Raw genomic sequence first — 12061 nt, 5'->3', positions numbered from 1 at the left:
TCACCTCGGGACAAAGCTACTAATTGTCGACAGGTTGCTACAAGTGTAAGAAACATCCCCTTTTGGTGAAGGAATAAGGTTATTTTCTAATATCTCATTTACTAATTTCGTGACTATAAATCTACATGCTCGACTACCGTATCTACGACTTCCATATCTACTAATCCACATATAAAGGCACAAAGATTAACAAAAAAAAAGTCCTTTCATTTAATGGGAATTTCCAAAAAAAAAAAAAGAAAGAAAGAAAAGAAAAGGAGGCCTATCCCTAAGGAGGCTCCTCAATCTGAGGGGCATCAACATTAGGACCTTTGGGAGCATCTTCATCAAGGCAGCCTAAGTCTAGGTCAGGAAACCTTTGTTGGATGTCTTCTCATCATTATTGAAAGTCGGCATTGAAACCCTCCTCCAGCTCGGTTGTGTGCTCCTCAAAATCCTTGAATGCCTCTACAACCATTGCTTCCCTCCCAGGAATTGAGGTCTCAACCTCCGCCATCTTGTCCTTCACATTGGTTGCCCGACCCCCCACCTTAGCAAGGCGGGACTCCACCTCAACCACATGGGCCACCAACTCGGCCTTCTCCTATTGCTTTATGGCCAACAAAGCAGTGTTAGTGGCCTTGTCATCCTCGACAACCATCAAGGCCTCATGGAGGGCCTCGACCTCAACATGGGCTACAACCGGGGCCTCTATAGCCACTTTAAGCTCCGCAGCCTTAGTCTAAAGCTTGGCCCTAGCAGACTCAAGCCTCTAGGCTGCCTCTTCAAAGCGGCCTCTTAGGTCGGTCAAACAATGATGGGTGGCAAGAACCCCAATGACACTCTGCAAGCGATAAACAAATGACGAAGAATAAAACATAGAGAGGTGGCCAATGTTATTACCCTGATCAATATCAACGCCACCCCGCCTAGCAAGGCTCGGTCTGAAGGGAGAGCATCGCAATGGTATCCTCCTCAGGCACATGGCAACGGTTCTAGTGAGCCAGGAGAACCATGTGTCATGGGAGAAGTGCAGGAACTCTTGTCCTTGACCTCCTAGTCCTCTTAGGGACTTGGCGCTCAGAGGCACTTCTAACCGCAATCTCCAGCTCGATAGCTGCAGCGTCCTCTGCCCTTTTCTCTTCAACATGGACGGGGGACAACTCAAGGTCTACAACCTCCCTCGGGGGCGCGTTCAAGGGAGGAGTACACTGGGCCACACCATCTAATGCAACATCCTAAAGCACCACAGTTGCAGCCTCCATGACTACTCTGGTTGCCTCTGCTTGCTCGGCTAGGGGAAGAACCTTAGGGGTAGGCTCCGTCACCAATCTCCCCGTGCCAATCTCCGAAGCCTCGACCCTAGATGCCCATCGGGCGATGACGAGGGAGCAACCTTCTTAGCAACACTCCTTAGCCACTCTAACTCCGCTGTGGAGGGGAGCCTTAACCTCTTTGGTCAGGGGTGATCTACTATCTGTATAAAAAATAATAAACAAAACACATAAGATACGGAAAGAGACTGACGACATTCAAAAACCCTACTAAAATTAAACATACTTGCTGACCTGGCCACCGACAAGCTAACCTGCTCCAAGAGAGTCGAAGTGATCAGCTTCCTCCTGTCCCGCTGGGCTGCGGGACACTCCTGGGTGATCCTAACCTGGCAAAGGTGGACCATAGAGAGCTAGGGGTTTATTCCAAGTGAGAGCTACCAAAAAGGTGATGAGGTTAGTAAAAAAAAACTACCAATGGGAAAGTCAAAAATAAATTGCAATAACCAGAAGCTATAACTCAAGTCCTGACTTGGGGTGGCAAACTTGGTGGGAACTCGAGCTCGCAACCTACCCAACTTTGTTGTGGGGCCTCTCACTCTTCAGTAGTGAAGAGCCACCTATTCTTTCAACCCTTATTGGAAGAGGGGTTAAAGGTAATAGTGGCTTGGCCTTTGCCCGACCATGGAGAAAAATAGTACCAGCCGAGAGAGCCTGGGTTCTTGTTGACTTGATACAAGTATAAGAGCTTTTACAATAAGCTTAGAGTGACCAAGCTGATGCCACAAGATATCACACCCAAAGATAGCTCGCCACATGTTAGGGTTAAGCTGTCTTGGGGAAAGCCTTAGGCAATGCAACACCTCCCTCACCACAGGATGGAAAGGCAACCACGGGCTGTAAGACAAGAAAAATAGATAAAGGGCTACCTCCCCCTCGGGAGGAATGCCCGGAAGTTCCTCAACTTGGGATAGTCATAGCCCCACCAAGTCAAGGATCCCGAACTCCGACTGGAGGGCATGTAAATCCCCCAACCACAGTCGGGAACCAAAAGGACCAACCAATGGGGTCAGTCCCTAAGGAGACGAAGAAGCCGCCTCTTCCTACGGTGGAAGAGCCTCCTCATCTTGAGCTGCCATTGTCGGTGATGGTCCACTTGCAGATGCTACTAATCTAGAATCCATACTATCATGGAAGGATTCATCATAGAAAGCCTCGGATACAGAGGCACTTCTAGAACCCTCGGAAGACATGACAACAGGAAAACGGAAGCATGAAAAGGAGTGTAGAAGAATATGTATCGGAAAAAGCTAAGTAACCAGACAATCTACACAGTGAACGGAGAAGGATTAAGATAGAGAAAGGAAAGACCAAGTCGGCACAACTTAGACTTCACAAAACAAGTGAGCGAGAGAATAAACGGGAAATCCCTATTTATAAGAATCCCGTAAGTAGAGCCTTTAATGTTAGCACTACTCACGAGGGCGTGAAAGGACACCTCGATGCACAATCTCCTCCACATGGCGATACGAGGTTTGCTCAGAGCCCGCATTAATGGAGAAGGGATATATGTCTGCTTGTGAGTTGCCTAAAAGGTGAGGTGGCGCTCATCACTATATGCACAACTCCTTGTATGGTGATACTGTCATAATATCATCCTTGATTATCGTAACATACATCGTCTCTTTCAATTCCTGCCTTCATCACTAGGTGATAAAATCAAGGAACGCGGATGGATTGAGTTAATCACCCCACAGTTAGAAGTTTGGAATCTCCCGCTCATACATCAGTTCAAATATTCTTACTTTTCGAGCTCATGAACTCGAAAGTAGGGACAATTTTTATAGGGAACATTGAACTGACTTGACATATGAGACACATGGTAAAAGAACATTAGAACAGACTACGTGAACTACTGAAACACTTACAGCAAGGGAAGTTGAGATAAGCAAGGAAACTCAATGCAAAATTGAATCAGTCAACCCCACTCTGAGATAAGGGTTCATCAACAGACCCCGACCTTAGATGTCAACCTCAACCTCAGATACTGACCTTGACCTCGAATGCCGCCCTCAACCTCAAATACTGACCTCGATCTCAAATACCGACCTCAAGCTCAGAATGGAAATATCCAAGAGAATCTTGCGCCGTATACAAGCAGAACTACCAAGCAAGATCTTAGCCAAAGATCACACCAATCGAGGCATAATTAGAAAAACTCTAGAATAAATTTTAACTCTAATATGGGCCTCTCTAGCATATCTCATAGATCTACTCAGATACGTAAAGCTGCTTGACAAACCTATAAATACATCACCATGCATAAGTGAAAGGTATGCACAATGATCCTGACTCTAGCCACACCAACTTTGGGTTTTTTTTACCTGACTTAGGCATCGAAGGGTGTAACGCCCTGAAAATCGAGGGTTGAGCAGAAGTTCAGCTCCCGAGTTCCAACGCATCACTTATGCAACATAGATAATGATGATTGAATGTTATTCATATTAGTGCATTAAACATAAGTGAGATTATACCAAAACAACATATCATACTCCAGAGACAATTAACTTTCGTAAGCGGAAGACTGTGATAAATATATAAACTGTTGTAAGTCTTCAGAGTGTGAACATGATTCCAGGTTAAATATATACATGTATACTTCAAAAATGAACAAAATGAAAATACATGGGTATTCCAAAGGTGCAAAATAACAAGTGTAATGGCATCTAATCAGCATCCCTGTACCCCCGTCGATCAGAACATGGTTTACATAGACTTACCTGATAGTTGCATATAGGAGAAACCCTCCTCATCATTATAAAAGTCCGGCTCCGCTTTACAAATATCGCCATCATCTGAAACTAAGATAGGGTCTATTTGGTGTTTAAAACATCGTCCCGTAACGTGGGAGTGAGTGATCAACTCAGTGGAACAATAAAGCAAAGGTTAACTTGTTATCGATTCAGTCAAGCAGTAATGATAACGCAATACAACAATCAGGTCCTAAGTACTCTTATTAATGTAAGAATGATATGAAATAATGATGCATACCCTCGCCTGCACTCCCTCTGTGATCTTCATCTCACAGTCACAGCATGTCAGTCACTTCCTCAGTGCTCTACCCAACGCCAAACGGCACATGCAATGCGGTGCATGAGCGTGATTACCAAGTTCTTATTAGGCCTTTTCATACAGCAGGATTGGGAAACTAAGGTACCTCCCTTATATCAATTTCTAAACAATGAACCATTCTAGGGTTGTCAATTTTAGCAGTCACATATGATAGGCAAGTTCAGGTCACTACCACCAACGCCCTACCAACTGACAGTCTATTTTTGAAGGCTCATCACCAACCCGACTGGGGACCAGAGCCAGGCTGCGCCGGGGTAGGCCTAGTTTAACTCTAGTTGCTATGGAAAGACTCGTCGCCTCAACACAGTCTCAGAGTATGCTCGAGGTCACTATAAAGGGCTCGTCACCTGATCAGTGTAGGCTAACAGCTTGAATACAGTATCTCATACCACTGTATTCAGCTCACGAGGCGGTGTTGCTCACTGGTCACTATGGGGAGGCTCGTCGCCCCAGCGTAGGCCGACAGATCGACCACGGTGTCCCATACCATCATGTCTGGCTCATGAGTCTTAGCGGATCGAGGTACCAAGGTTAATGGGGTTTCTACTGGTGAGTTTGGTACCTTAGGTTCAAGTAGTAGCGTCCATACATGGTGAACATATATCGGGCCAATCGGGTTACTTGACGAGCTCGACTAGTATGAGCGTACGTCGAGCCGATCGACATGGAGCGCATGAGCATTCCATGTGGCCTAACCATTGTCGACAAGCAGCGTATGATTCAGATTCATCGAACTTATCCAACGTGACGAGACTAGTTCGGCCACTCAATCGGGAACCATTACCAATTGCCTGGATTAAATAGTAGTCCCAATCACAATCAAATGCAGCAGGTAATTACATGTGATAGCCATAACAATATTGAGCAAGCAATTCAAACATTTCAATCCTTTGAGCATTTTTTTTATGAAACACAGGATGAACATATCATCACACATATACATCTCATACATAAACCACATAGTTGGATTTAAATTACATGAAGGAATTTTATTCATATAGTTAAGGTAGCCGAGAATCTTATCTCAACACCCTTGTAAAGTACAATCTATCAAACACTTGCTCATTCAGACATTTTATCAAACACTTGGGCTACATATTTAAACATACATGATATAACTTAGTTATAACATATATTAGGGCAAATCCTTTCACATAGGAGTTGTCATACCTATAACAATTACGTATTCTAGAATATTAGTCATGGCAAGCACAAATCAAAATTCCATCTTCATTTAAACATTTCAACAAATACATGAAATGCATAGTTTATACACATGTGATATATGAAAAACATCGTATCTAAGGGTATATGGTAGCAATCAAGTCAATCATAAACCATTACTAACATTGAAAGCCTTGAAAACCATAACCTAAACATTTATAGTCCACACCTTTCGCCGGTAAATGCGTAACGAACTCAGTTTAACCACTAGGTCTTTATCTACGGCACCACAACAACCTATATTAGGGAATAGGTTAGCTATTTCATCTATTACACTAGTTGGAAACCCTAAAACAGGTTAGGGTTAGGATTCCTTACCCAATTATGTTGTCGAAAACGCCGGTATAGCGATACAGATGGGGTGGTTAAGTGCGTGGAGTAGCGAGATCGAATCCCAAGAAGAATCGCCAACTCACTCTCTCACTTTCTCTCTCTTTCCTTCTCTTTTCTCTCCTCTCCCTTAGGATTTTTCAAATTCGTATAGAATGAGAGAGAGAGGGTTTAAGCCCTTTATATAGGCTCAGAAGTAATGGGAATGGCCCCAGTGCCAAGGTATACTTAGGTTACCGCGAAATAATGTCTGTTCCGATCAACGGGGCACTTCTGGAGGCCCCTTTGCTGAATACGGTCAGACTTAAGCTCCCTAGCCATAGATCTAGGTCAGGCTAAGTTTTTGATTTGATCGGGTTTGCAGATCGACCGTGGCGGACCAGTTTCAGTTCGACGGTCACCGGTACTCGATCAGGGCCACAAGTACTCTGACCTGTGTTGGCAATTTTTCCTGATCTGAGGGTATAATTGGGTTAGATTTTGATGGTCAGAATCCTTAGATTTGTCCTGCAAGCGAACCGACTCAATTCACTTAAGTTTCAGTTCATTTCATAAAGATATTCACGTTTCTTACATACTTCGCTCCGGGCTCAAGTTATGCATTTCTGGGTACTATTAGGATTTGATTTCTGAGATGATTGTCAAGTCAAGCAAGGTGGTCATAATCGTATAGTTTTGGGATAATCGGACTTTCAACGTGCTGTCCAGGTTCGATACGAAGTTTCATGATGCTCCTGAGAGCAACTAGGTTTTGAGATTGATCCTAGATTTTTAGATAATATTGAGTTAGTGATTCTACTAGTTTTGAGTCTTGCAGTTCATATAGAAAGTGGTTCAAGCTAAATTCATCGATTATTTAGTTCAGTACTTAACCAAACTCTGCCCTAATTATGACAGAATAAGGTCCTACAGCAATTCTATGCCCCCTTTTTGGCACTTCTAGTTAGTATATTATTTTAATTATTTTTTTAATATTTGATCATCAAGTTTAATTCATCTCCACCAAATTTCATGAGATTTCGTATTGTAGAAAATTTCTAAAAATTCCAGAAGTAGCAACCGTCGAACGAATGATTTTCGGACAGTTGTCACAATGACCTACTTTTAACTATATTAAATATTTTATTATATTTTTTACTTATTTTTATATGAAACTAGACTCATTTAGTTTCAATCTTGCTTTTGAATCACCTAAATTGGAGTTATAACGAGGGAGATATGACTTTTTGAAGTCGGACGACACGTGCAGAAAAAATGCAGAGGCCGGTGAGGCCTCGCCGATCCGGGGCAATGGCATCCCCTCCCAGGGGTGCCAAAAATGTGCAGGACCCACCTCGGGTCCCCCCGATTTGCGTCATTTGGCCCCCCGAACCCGTTTGAGGTATTTTCGAGTTTCATTTGCAAACCGGAATGGGTTGTTTGACGTGCAATATATGATTTTAGGGTAGGAGAAGTTGATCTATCCAACTAATGTATTTATTTTGTGAGGTTCTATAAGGTTAATGGTCCAAACCCCACTTTATTCCTAAATTTACTAATTATAGTAAATTTGAGTTTAGGTATTGTTCTCCATCATTAATCTTGCGACTTAGTGTCTAATATGAATGGACTTAGAAAAATTTGACGAACAAGGTGGCAAAAGGTAAGATTTTGAAGGAAATGGATTAAAAGGGGATTTGAGACTTTGAGATTGAGTTTTTGAGAAGTAATTATGGTGTTAGGACCGACCCATTGCCTAAGGACGTCTATTTCCAAGTTGGCAAAAAATCCGGGGTATTACAAAGGGTCCTCGGACATAACCGACGCCCCCAGTGTTATTCCTCTTCCCATTGAAATGCAGGCATCCTTCAGAGGTGATGTGGGTTCAACTAGATTTGAGCAATAATAAGATGCATACCAATATAGTGATAGTGTATAAGTAGCCTTGTTCGGGTACACTAGTGTAATCTTTGCACAAAATACAAATCGACCCTTATGCTAAAAAGGTCTAGTGTGGTATAATGGCTTCTTGAAGAGGACTTTAGTATATGAATATTGATATTCACAAACTTTTGAATTATGATATTGTGAATTGTAAGTGGACTTGTATTATAGACTCTGAATATATTGTACCTTGACTTCGATAAATGTTGGTTTTAGTACTATATGCAGACTTGCCATAAAATGAATTATTTCAACCATTACATCATGATGACGCATAAATGTGCATTATTTTACTACTAAGCATGCTGGACTTATGGGTGAGTACATTGGTACTCCACCAATGAGGTCGGGTAGTTGCAGTACCGCCGAACTGAGTGGGTGAGTACAAAAGTACACCACTGTCGAGGTCGGGTAATATAAGTATCATCATGCTGAGTAGGTGAGTACAGATGTACCCTATTATCGAGGTTGGCTAGTATCGGTATCATCGGTCTAAGTGGATGCGTGTAGAAGTATCCCACTATCAAGGTCGGGTAGAGGTTGGCTAGTATCGATATTGTCAATCTGAGTGGATGAGTATAAAAGTATCCGATTATTTGATGCATATCGACTAGAGTTTTTGATGGGCAGGGTTCGATTTATTTGACAAGCCACAAAGCATATGCCCAGGTTGTGTTAATGCAGAATTCCATACGATGTGGATGGATGAGATGAGTAGGGGGGTTGAGATGGGAATGGATGTTGCACAAAGCAAGTACAGGATTAAACAAAGTTGGTTAAGGATTAGATGGTTAGGTGGACGGGAGTGTTGCAAGGACTAGATCGAATGTCTTGGATTATGACTTAGGTGGTTCAGGAGACTTAGACTTTGGTTAGGCAAGGCTAGACCAGGGTTGGACTCTCCCTTTCACTCTTACTCTCCTTGGTGGAGGAATAAAAGGGATTGATTAATGGATGCTCTGATGGCTACTGGATGATTCGGGAATGATTGAATGATCAAAATGGGAATGGGAGGGGGCTATTTATAGCTCCTAAGCCTGGTTTTCTGGTAATTCTAGACAAGTTCATGGGTAAAAAGTGGCTAGAGGGCTAGGATTTGAGATTGTTACGTGGCAACATCGGATGCCTTAGATTGGGTGGTAAAAGGGTAAATGTAGGTTGAGGGAAGGCTATTAGAGTCAGTACCTATTTTCACACACTTGGGGGTTGTAAAAGGAGAGTCCACAGGCATTGAGAGCTACTGCCAAGAGAGGAGGGGTGTCACGTGGCTAGCAACACCTTGGGTGCTGCCACCCACTCATGGGACCTCCAATCTTGGTAGGAGGCCTCCCACAAGCGTGTGGGGGGTTTGCCTCCTGGTTTGCCCAGTTGTTACTCCACTTCCAATTTAGTTTGGGATTAGTTTTGGACATCGGTTCAGGCCTGGTTTTAGGTTAGGTTTGACAAGGCGAGTCAATTGGGTTATTGGACTGGGTAGGCAGATAGGTGAGTTGACTCAGTGAGTCAACTCGAGTTAACTCAGGGCTCTAGGGTTTAGGGTCTTATGGTTTAAGACTAGATTACTATGTTAATTGGGTTGAGTTTAAGGTTTAGGATTAGGGTTGGCGTTTAGGTTAGCCATCAAGTAGGGTTGAGTTGGTCCAATCTTAATCAGCTTGTTGGCCCGGGGTGAGGTCTCTACAAATGTGTAACGCCCAGAATTTCCAAGACCCGAGTATATGACCCGTGTCCCAAAAACCCGAGTGTTAGCTTTAAAGGATGGTCAAATTCGAGTGTACATTTTTTTATCAGAGTTAACAGATGAGCGTAGTGTGGACAAATCGATATAAAGGAAAATTTCATTATCATTCAAATTTACAAGAAGCTGCCCATAATGACTTATACAAACCAATGTCTCTGAATTTAAACAAGTACTAAACAAGTACAAGATTTACATGATTTAATACATGAAGAATAACAGAAAGCATATAAACATAAGCCGCGAGATCACGCAGCTCCTCCAAACAAATATAGTCATGCATCCCTAATGATCGTACCCTACTCCTCATCAAGTCTGAACAAGTATATTACTTAAGCTACCTGTATTACCTGTACGGTTGTATATTTGATGGATGAGTGGCCAACTCAGTGTGAATTTCCCTTAAGATTACACACCGCCTCATTAGATAAGAAATAGTATAAAACATCCAGACAATCAAAATAGAGTAAATGCAGTCTTATTAGGTGCATGGATGCATGAATGCAATCATTGACCCGGGTAAATCATCCGGACGGTCGGTGCCCCAGGAAAAACATCCAGACAGGAAATGAGGTCGTCACCCAAGGATGTGACTGGTCATTAGCGCAACACACGGCGTAATCGTATGGGCATGAGTGATCCAAGTCATCATCATAAATCGATCGGCTGGTGATTAGCGCAACACACGGCATAATCGTATGGGCATAATGATCCAAGCCATCGTAGTATGCTATGTGTGCATGATTTGCCAGCCCATTATTAGTCCAAATGCAATCGGCCATTTTAAAATAAGCACACGGTCACTACGGGGAGCACAGGGCCCAGCGTTGGCCGACAGCTCGGGCATAGTGTCCCATTACCACCATCCCCGGCTCATGAGGCTACCATCTTAGGATGTTTAATGGAAACCCATCGACTAGTGACCAATCATATTACAGTATATGGAGCTTACCATCGCATGTTTGCACGGTATAAAATATCGAACCATATAGGAAAAATATCAGAACAAAGCCACATAGGGCGATATCGAACAAGCCGCATAGGGCAATTATCAAAATAGGCCTCATAGGACGAGTATCAAAACCATGCGATAAAAGACCATCCTTGAAAACTATTGGACACAACAACCCTGGATGGTAGGCCCACATTAATGATCTATTTAGACCACCACTCAATAACCACTAAGTCAAAGGTCCATTTTAATCACAACCAGTCGGGTTACATCCTAAGTATGGGTGTACATTTATAGGTGGAGGTTTTCCACTAATGTACTAGTTTAAAGTCTATAAGCAATACACAAATAATCCACAAGCATGAACAAATATACAGGATGAACATTAAGCACTCAATATAGCAATTCAATTTCCACTAGCTAACACATGTGATTATAAGAGAGAGATATCATTTATAATTTTTAATAAAAACTATAACTTAAGCTAATGAGAAGATGGAAAGCTTAAGGGGAAGAATCATCACCAGTCAATTCGTAGAATGCTCCTAGGGGCAAGTTTTCTTGAGGAGACGATGCACTTACACCACTCACGTGACTCCCTGTATAGTTTATTTATAATAAATAATGAGTCACCAAGTTGATCAGATGAGAATAGGTGGAGGGTAGGAAGACCCTAGACTGAGGTTGTCTTAGGCTGTACTCAAGGCAATCAAACTCACTAAACATGAGCCCTTGTTTTTAATTAAACTAGGTCCAGTCAGGGCCCACTTGATCACTAGATCAGCCTCATCCTTCTCCTTAGATCCTTAGGACGGGTTCGTCACGTAATATACATGTATACATTACCTATGTAGCACATAACATATACATACATATATATATATATACATATATATATATATATATATATATATATATATATATATATATATATATATATATATATCTGAGGTATGTATCCCATGGCATATAATGTATACACCACATACATAACATCTCACATGGTATACATGTACACACTGTATACAGTACATATGCATCACACCAAATGGCTCTAACCATGGCTCACTTAATCTGGTGGAGGGTGCCGCCCATGGGACCCGCTAACATTTCATGCAGTATAGCCCACATGGCTTTGAACGGGGTACAGCCCATAGTCCGTGCATGGTGGGTTCCACAAGCCCAGTCTGCGGAATATCAGCACTGGACAGTATGGATTTAAACACACACAAGGAATGGGACCCTCAAGGTTGCCGACGTGGATGCAACAACTGCTGCAGTTGTAGTGGTACGCCGGCCCATCACCAAGTCAATGGATGGTCTGGGTATATATGCCCAAGGTGGACCAGGTCCATACCTTGGATGGCCCACATTGAACATACGCACGAGGTGGGTTTCATGCATGCAGGACTCACCATGCATGGATGTATGAGGCACCTTATAAAAAGTTCATGCACGTACAGATGCATGCATACATGTATATATGTATATATGTATATACATGAGGCA

Source organism: Magnolia sinica, chromosome 13 (assembly GCF_029962835.1).
Source record: "Magnolia sinica isolate HGM2019 chromosome 13, MsV1, whole genome shotgun sequence".
Taxonomy (NCBI): domain Eukaryota; kingdom Viridiplantae; phylum Streptophyta; class Magnoliopsida; order Magnoliales; family Magnoliaceae; genus Magnolia; species Magnolia sinica.
The sequence above is the reverse complement of the archived record's forward strand: the minus strand, read 5'-3'. Positions refer to the sequence as shown.